Source organism: Spermophilus citellus (assembly GCF_964194105.1).
Source record: "Spermophilus citellus genome assembly, contig: SCAFFOLD_275, whole genome shotgun sequence".
Lineage (NCBI taxonomy): Eukaryota > Metazoa > Chordata > Mammalia > Rodentia > Sciuridae > Spermophilus > Spermophilus citellus.
The window spans coordinates 316286-326051 of NW_027672749.1; the positions used below are offsets into that span (position 1 = coordinate 316286).

At 35.3% G+C, this 9766-nt stretch overlaps 1 pseudogene across 1 annotated transcript; it reads right to left on the reverse strand.

The window, feature by feature from the left end:
- Positions 1-6168: 6168 nt before the first annotated feature.
- Positions 6169-9376, reverse strand: LOC308640654 (serine/threonine-protein phosphatase 2A 65 kDa regulatory subunit A beta isoform-like; annotated as a pseudogene). Its single transcript has one exon. The product of its transcript is annotated as a serine/threonine-protein phosphatase 2A 65 kDa regulatory subunit A beta isoform-like (transcript).
- Between the last annotated feature and the right edge of the window lie 390 nt (positions 9377-9766).

Consider the following 9766-nt stretch of genomic DNA (forward strand, 5'->3'; position numbering starts at 1 on the left):
CATGCTAGCTATAAGTATGTGTGTGTTATTGCTGGCAAATGCAATGCTTCTTAATGGTATTTGGAGAAGGTTCAAAACCATTTGTTGGGTATTTGACAGAATAATGATAACAGCTTGGATCTTTTAGAGCTGCATCATCAGATTCAAGATATACAAAAAAGTAAGATTGATTTTTCAGATCCTACTTCTTTAGCTGATCAAATACTTGAAGAATTAAACAGCTTTAACCCTGGAAACATTCTTAATCACTCTGCATGGTGTATCCTTGTATTGTTCTCATTGCTACTAATTCTCACTTGTGTTGTAATTGTAGGATATTGTGCCCCCAGAAGAAGAAATCTGGGACTCTAAATAATGACCCATCACCTGATTTTTCAAAGAAAGAAGGACGGATATGTGGGAAGCCCCTCTGAGTGACCCATGCCTTCCTGTCCTGAAGCAGGAGGCTCTGACCAGTCACTACATTTGTGGTGACTTGGGCATTATCCCAGTTCAGATAGAGAGGAAGGTCTTCAGATGTAGGCATTACCCATGAGGGTTGACTTACCCTCATGTGTCCCTTGTAACCCTGCCCCCTCTGGCCTTTTTTGAATAGAAATTTCTAAGAACAAGAGTCCTCCAATAAAAGCTCTCTTCTGAATGTGGTCACTTTCTCACCAGGCTCTCGTGATTTTCTCTTGGCCTTCCTTTTGGGGAGCCTGAGATCAAGAGTGTAGAAGCAGTCCTGAAGCTTTTGTAAAGGTAAAGTATGTCTGTGTTTTATTTAGTGTCCCTGTAATTTCACATGAGTGACCTTAAATTTAGCTGACTGTGCAGGTCAGGGGTGGCAATTTACCTGACCTGCATGGGCAGCAATTTTTAACTGGTGTTCAGAGGGATTGCACACACACACACACACACACACACACACACACACACACGGCTTATGTTTTTCAAGAGTAAAATCAAAACCAAAAATTGCCCTGGGATGACTACATATCCACAAGAAGAAAAAATGTATTTGCATACATACCTCACATAATATACAAAAGTAAAATTTTTAAAAAGAATCAAAGGCCTTTGTGAAATAGCTAGAAGCATAAAACTTACAAAAAAAAAACAGTTGAGGAAATTTTGGTTACTTTGGGTGTGGTGATGGCTATTTAATATTTTGTATTTATTTTAATCACGACACTCAATTAGAATAATCCCCATTTAAAAGTGGTATGATTTCATGTCAAAATAAACCTCAATGTTACGTGTAACTGAAATTCACTAAAAAAAAAATAAAATAGAAAAATTAACAAAGGCACTGGAGATGTAGCTCAGGGGTAAAGCACCCCTGAGTTCAATTTTCAGTACCAACAAATAATTATTAAAGGAACAAAGACATTTCTGAATGTAATAGGCTTAATATTGTCTCTGTTGACATTTCTGTGAGTTCGGTGAAAATGAGAACCATTTTCATGATAATTCATAATTTGTTAAAACATTTGCCCACCAAATTATAAGATTTCTCTTTTTGGTGACTCAACAATACATTCATGAATACATGAAGAAGCCACAAGCATATAGCTTTTAGTTTGGAGTCAGAAGTTAATTAGTCAATATTATTTGCTTGACAGCCCTTCAGCTAATATGATTCCACACAATACTCCAGAGTAATAATCTTTACTCTTGAGAAATTTCAATTTTATTTAAGTCTATAGATTAAGACAAATGGACGTCCAGGTTTGACTTATACAAGATAAATGTGGTTGGAGTTTTTCAGATAGAAGTCCCCATTGGGAACAGTGAAATTTCAAATAGTATATACGGAAGCCTAGATGAAGTCGATAGTTACAAAAAGAAATATAGTGACTAAATTATAAATATATTTTTCTTTACCCTTCACAATTTATTATGCCACATCATAAACCTCATATCTAAAATCCTGTAGATACTTTCTAAATATCTAGCATTATAAGCAGTATTCTTTTGGCATATGCCCATAATCTCAGCAGTTTGGTAGGCTGAGGCAGGAGGATCACATGTTCAAAGCCAGACTTAGCAATTGGTCTCTAAGTAAAATTTTAAAAGGGCTGGTAGTGTTGCTCAGTGGTTAAGCTCCCCTGGGTTCAATCCCTTGTACCAAAAAGAAACAAGAATATAGTCTTTTCTAAGAATCTATTGTCCAATGCAGGGTCAAGAGGTTTACATGTTTTCTGCTAAGAATCTTATAGTCCCAATTCTCATATTTACACTTTTCTTTCATTTAAAATTAATTGTGTAAAGTGTGAGATAGTGTTTGAGAATGTGTTCCAAGTTTTAGATGGATAGTTGTTCCAAATGATTTGAAAACATTTTTCCTATAACATCTTTGCATTCTCCTTGAAAAATAATTGACCATAAATATAAGGATCTATTTCTGAGTTCTATTCCATTTACTAATTTCTTTTTGCAGTAATGAGATTGAATCTAGGAACACTCTACCACTGAGATTTATCCCCAGTTCATTATTTCTTTGGTTTTGAGAAAGATCTTGCTATGTTTTCAAGGATGACCTCAAAGTGTCAATTCTCCTGCCTCAGTCACCTCAGTTGCAGGTACTATAGGCATCCACAACCATGCCTGGCAATATTATTCAATTTAATCATTTTGTATGTATGACTCAGTACTGATTACAGTAACATTTTTAAAATATCTTTGATAAAGATGTACTAAATATACATAATAAAGAGTCTCTGCATGGTATTTTAACACATATGCAACATCCACTGATGAAATCCCATTCTCGTTTCCCACCTCCACTCTTTAACCTTTAAAACTCACCAACCTAAATTCAGATTTAGCTTCCCCACATGAGGGATAGCATGCAGTGTTTGTAGTTCTGTGTCTGGTTTTATTTCATTTTACCACACTACCCACCAATTTCACCCAACTGGTGGCAGGTGGCAGGATTTGATTTTTATGCATGTATGCCTACATATATGCCATATTTTCTTTATCCATCTGTCCCAGAATTCCTAGTTGATTCCATATCTTTTCAATTGGGATGTGCCTCAATAAACATGGGCATCCAGGTATCAGATGTGGGCTTCATTGTTTTTCATTACATACCCCCAAGTGGGATTCCTGAATCACAATGTAATTCTATTTTAGTATTATTTAGTGGAGATACAGAAGACTTAGCCAAAGCCTTCATGTTCTTGGCAAACATTTGACCATTAGACTGCATCACAGTGCCTTATTATTATTATTATTATTATTAATATTATTATTATTATTATTATTATTATTATTATTATCATCATCATCATCATCATCATCTTGAGAGTGTTACATTAAGTTTTCTATCCTCAGAGCAAATTCAGGATCCTCCTACTGTGGTCTCCCAAGTTGCCTGCTTTATAGGTATTTATCACCATTCCTGGCCTTCAGCATATTTCTTTTTTATTGGAGACAGGGTTTTGCATTGTTTGACCCTGAACTTGCACAAGCTGGCCTTAAACTTATAATCATCCTCCTTTAGCTTCTTAAATATATGGGATTAATTGTGTGCTATGATCCCAGTTATTGTTAGCTTTTTGAGTAATATGCTCAGTTTTTTGTATCAGCTACCCAATTTACTTGCACACACCATGTATAAGTGTTGATTTTTCTCCACATCGTTGGTTGTCACTTTTATAAGTTATCCATTTTAACTTGGATGAGATGATACCTCATGTATTTTTTTTTCTTGAGGTGCTGGGGACTGAACATAGGGCCTTGTGGATGCAAGGCAAGCACTCTACCAACTGAGGTATTTCCCCAGCCCTTTTCATTATATTTTTTTATTTTCATTTTTCTGAACGCTAATTATATTGAACATTTTTTCTTTATGTTTGCTAGAACATTTTGTTTCTTATTTTGAATACTGTCTCCTTCATTTGCCCACTTGAATGGCATTACTTAGTTTTTGATTGTTTGTTGTTATGATTTTTTTGTTCTTTCTATATTCTAAATGTGAAGCTTGTATCAAATGCATACTGGGCAAAATTTTCTTTCAATTTATAGGGATTCCACTTTTGTTTCTTTGCTTGTAAATCAGGTTTTTAGCTTAATGTCATTTATATTTTTGTTTTTTATGATTTTGAAATTATTTCCAAAACATTTGTTGTCCTTACCAGAGTCTTAAATTGCTTTCCCTTGTTCATTTTATAGTTTCACAGTGAGGTCTTTTACCTCTTTTGAATTGATTTTGAACAGGGTGAGAAATAGGGATCCAGTTTCTTTGAGTATTGAAACTTTATACACAGCTTTAAAATTGGGATGTGTGAGTCTTCCAATTTTGTTCTTTATATTTTTCTTGAAAAAAAAAGTGTATTTGGTATTTGAGGTTGACTGACCTTTCATATTCACTTTAGGCTTACCATTACATCTTTTTTCAAAAATGGCATGTGGGAATTTTGGTAAGGTTTACATTGGTATGTAAATCAACTTGCATTTTCCATTTCAGCAACATTAAATCTTATCAATAAATAGTTGATGCCCACTTAATGTTTTAAACATTTTCTATAATATTTTCTGCTTATAAGACATATTTGTTTGCAATTTTTTGCTATGTATTTAATGTTTGATACTACCATAAATGGATTTTTTTGAAGTAATTTTGCTCTGAATATTTATTGTTCAGCTACAAAAACTGTATTCATTGATTGGTGCTATATCCTGCACAAATGCTGAACTTTTTTATTTAAATAGTTCTTTCATAGAGACCTTAGGATTTAATTCACACAAAGCCATCTATCTGTTTTTACACTTAGATACAGTTTGATAGTTTTACTTCACATTTCTAATATGGAGTTTTGTTGTTGTTGTTGGGTACCAGGGATTGAACTCAGGGGCCCTTGATTCCAGAGCCACATCCTCAGCCATATTTTGTATTTTATTTATAGACAGGGTCTCTCTGAGCTGCTCAGTGCCTTGCTTTTGGTGAGGCTGGCTTTGAACACAGGATCCTCCTGCCTCAGCCTCCCAAGTCACTGGGATACAGGTGTGTGCCAACCATACTCAGCTCTGATATGGATGTTTTTATTGTGTTTTTTGCTGTTTCAATCTCTTATTAAGTCTTTTTAAATTTTCTATGTTTAAGTTAGTTTTGATGGATGTTTTATAGGAATTTGTTCACATTCAGTTGTTCATAATATACCCTTAAAATTCTCTAAATTTTTTGTGGAGTCTGTTTGAAGGTCTCAGTTTTATTTTTGATATTTATTAATTTGAGTACTCTCTCTTTTCTCTGGTTAATTGAACAATCAATTTTGTAAATCTTCTGAACAATTAAGTTTGTTTTCTTAATGCTTTTGTCTATTTGTTTTATTCTTACTGTATTCTTTATTAAAATGTATCCTCTGTGCAATTTGATTACAGATTGCTTCTCTTTGTCTAGTTACTGTGTAAATTTATGTTTTTGTTTGGGCAGTTTTTTAATAATGTAGGCCTTTGTGGTTATGAATTTTCTTCTGATGGTTACTTTAGCTGCATCTCATCAGTTTTGGGATGCTTGCTTTCATTTTTATGTTGGCTTTTCATTTTTATGCACCTAAACTCTTTTCTATTTTTTCCTTTTATTCTTCCTAAAGAGTACACTGTCTAATTGCTACATGTTTGCAAATATTTAAGTTTTCTCTTTATTTAACTTAATTTCATTGTAGTTACAAAAGATACTTGTCCTGATTTCAATGCTTTTAGATTTATTGACATTTTTATGGCTTTAAAATGACAAGTTCTGCACTATGTTTCCTACACACTGGAGTAAAATGTGTATTCTACTCTGTTTTTTTTCTTTTTTTATTAAAATGTTTATAACGTAACAGTTTACAATATTAAAATGTGAATGCAGAAAAAGATTTTTGCTTAGGAAAATATTTAATCCATGACACCAGAACACATAAAATGGAATCTTGTTATAAGGTCACTTGGCAGTATAAAATGCAGACAGATAATTTCTGATATAAATTCTGTTCTGTTTTCCTAAGGTAAGATAATTTGAAAATATTCAGTCAAAATTGGTTTCATGTAATAGTTATAAAGTACAAAATTTTATAGTTCTTGGGTCTTCACAAAACAGAACAGGGCTCACAAGATTTAAAAGAGCTTGTGAATGAAATCAACAATTCAAAAAGGAAAACTAGAAATACCAAACTACTTTAGCAAGATGCACTCAGAGAAAAATAAGTTACAGTAAAACCTCAGTAACTAAAACTTATTAGAGACAAAGTAAGTTTGATTAGGTGAAAAATGTAAATAAATTTACTAGAAAAATATTTAAATTCTCCATGAAACATAAATGTATATATTTCAAGGACAAAAAGTATATTGAATTTATCTGTGTGTGACCTATCAGAGATCCTATGGAAGGTATGTGATATAACTGAAAAGAGTGACTTGTTGGTAACTGGCATGTCAATTGGTAAATGGGTGTTTTCTAAAGAGAGCTTTAAAACTGTTTAAGTAGTTCAAACAAGTTTCCTTCCATACTATGAATTTGTTCAGCAAATACTTCTTCAGCTTAACCCATTATCTTCAACTCTAGAATGAATTAATAGGGCTTTACTGTAAAAGTAGAAAAACAAACATTTCAAAAAAGATTCTAGCATCACCCACACCAAAAAAATTAGCAATGAAACTTCAGTTTGGAAAGCTACTATAGACAAAGAATGGGATGCTAATACTGCTGGAAGCAGAACCAGGTAAACAGCAGGAAATCCACACAGTATCATAGTAGTGGTTCCTACACTAATTTGAAAGACAAAACTGTAATATTGAAATCAAACAGTAGAACTACTGCTTATTAGGAGGCACTAAAGTTAGTTTCTCAGGAAAGAGAAAAATCTTTCAAGGCAGTCACAGTGGTGAGCTGTTGAAATTGTTAAGTTTCAACATCACGTTAGCAGCAAGATACATCCACACTAGGTTTCTAAATGACATGATTACAGTCAAAATCAAGGAAATAAAAATCAAAACAACCAAATACATTAACCCTGAGCCTCCACATTCCCCTTTCATGTAAGACATTGATGCAGACCATCATAATCTAGGAAAATGTGGCTTTTACTACATTCAAATTTCAATCTATCTCCCAATAGAGAGTTTGTAAATTATTCTAAAACATGTACATTTAAATTAGAAAGGTGGAGGGTATACACATATATGTAAACACTAAAAGAATCACTCCACTTCATGTCTGAATCCAAACCCATCCAGCCTTTTTCCAGAATATTTAAAGTGGCTGGGGCCTGATTCAACATGAGATGCAGAAGCCCAGATTTGGGGGGAGGGGGGAGACGGGGACACAACAACAGTAGACAATCAAGAGATGACTATACAGAGTATCAGGAATTGGTCAATAAGAATGGCTTAAATAATTATATCAACAAAGAGATGAGTGAAAAAACAATCCCATTCATCTTTAGAAAAAAGTCACTGAAATTTGATTTCTTCTAAGTTGCTGCCATTTGCTTGGATGAGATCTTGAAGGTTTTCCATTTTTTTTCTCCACCCAGTTTAAGGAAACATTGACTAGAAATATGTGATAAGAATTTAGTAAAGGCTTTTCCCTCCTGTTCCTCATTATGCCAATGCAAGAACACTTATAGCTTCCTGTGCAAAATATTTGACATCCATGTCTTCATCCTGACCTAACTTCTGTAATACTGGCTTAACTTCTCCCTGCAAAGCATTGGTATCAAGAATTGGTCCAATTTTTTGTAGCGATTTGGCCACATTGAAATGAACATTTGCTACTTGATCTCCTGCCATTTTTAATACGATGGGCAGCATTTGCTTAGTGGTTATTTCCTGACCACATGCTTCAGACAGTGCATTAATGCAGAATAAAGTGGTCATTCTATGCAAGTAATTAGGATCATTCACCATTACTAACAGTTTAGGAACGATGGTATTTTGGGCCCATTCTGTACCAAACTTCTGAACTAACTTCATGAGGTTGTTGGTAGCAGCTTCTCGAATGGCATATACATGATCCACAAGCCAGGCCATACATAAAGAATTCAGCTTCTCATCAAAAAATTCCACACCCAGCTGGCCTGCCAGCAGTGGCATATACTCAATGATGGCCAACTGGACCCGCCATTTGGCATCTTCAGCCAGTTCCACTATGGCAGGAAGGAGAGACTGAGAGAGCTGACGGATTCCAATCACTTCATTTACACAATCCAAATTGGAGATGATATTCAAACGAACTTCAGGACACTCATCCTTTAACTGAGCTAAAAAAAGAGGTAGAAGATGTTCAATTGTATTTTCTTTGCCCAAAATGGTAGACAATCTCATAATTACAGAAGCTAGAGCTGATTTGACATGTTGATTGGTATCAGATACTAATTCCTTTATATAGGGTAGAACTTGATTCATAATTATGGTCTCTCTACCTTCAATGGGCAAGTTCTCACAAAGTTCTTTTACTTTGTGGGCAGCAGCTGCTCGGACTTCAGCTTCACAGTCTTTAAGTAGGTTCTGAAAGGCGGGGATGAGGTCATTTAAGGTGATTTTGGGACCCACTGCTTTCTGGAGCTCTGAAAATTTGTCAGCTACCATATAGCGCACTTGCCAGGATTTATCTTCTGCTCCTTGTCGAAGTGTAGGCATTACCAAGGCCTCAAGGTCATCCTGAGACAATAACTGGGCAATACTAACACAAGCTTCCACAGCTAGGAGGCGCACTGAATCCTGTTCATCTGAAGCTAGATTAGTGAACAATGGAACAATTTCAGTTTTCACACTGTCTAATTCCAAAACGTTTGCAAATTCACCCAATTTGGAAGCAGCAGCTGTCGTACCATTGGTGTGTCATCTGAGCACAAGGAACGGAAGTGCTGTCTAATTTCTGCCTTGACAACATTTGAAGCCCTGGGATAGCAAACGCTGAACAAACCACAAGCAGATGTTAGAGAAGTATACCAATCCCCACTTGCTAGGCGTTTTACCAGAGGTACAAAATGAGCTTCCAGAGCAATAGGAGTATGCTCCTGGGAGATCTGCCTCAGGGACTCCACAGCCTTGTCTCGAACAACAGTCTCTTCCACAGTCACCAGACTTTCCAAAGGAGGCAGCAGACAATGGGCAAAGTCAGGACCTCCCACTAGCCCAGTAAAATTTCCCAGCTGCTCAGCAAGAGCTAACAGTACCTCATCTTCATCATAAATTGTATCTGTAAGGAATGGCAGCAGTTCAGTTCGGGTCCTTTCTACTCCAAGTGCTAGAGCAATTGTTGATAATTTCTTAATACTGTTGAGATGGAGCTGCACATCCTCATTGCGGAGCTCGTCGATTAAAACTGCGATCGGGTATAGCGAATCATCTCCATCTCCGCCCGCTGCCCCTAGGCCGGTCCCGGCCCCGCTGCGCCTGCCATGTTCTTTCTTCTCTGGCTGGTTGCCGCCACCCGCCTGTATTCTACTCTTTGGAGCAGAATATTCTATATATTCGTCTAGACCTAGTGTAGTTATATTATTGTTCAAGTCATTTTGTTTTACATGGACTTTTTGCTAGACATTTCATTCATTCTTGAAAATGGGATATCACAAATTATTCACCCCTTTTTGGAGAAATTGTTCTTCCTTTAATCCTGATAGTTTTCACTTCATGTACACTGTTTTTTTTGACAGGTATACATTTATAACTTAGCTTGTGAGAATGTCCACTCTATTGATATGCATTATGTATTTTAATTTTTATCATAAATATGCATTTATGTTATATATATATATATATATAATTTAATATATGTAATTGGAAGTATATA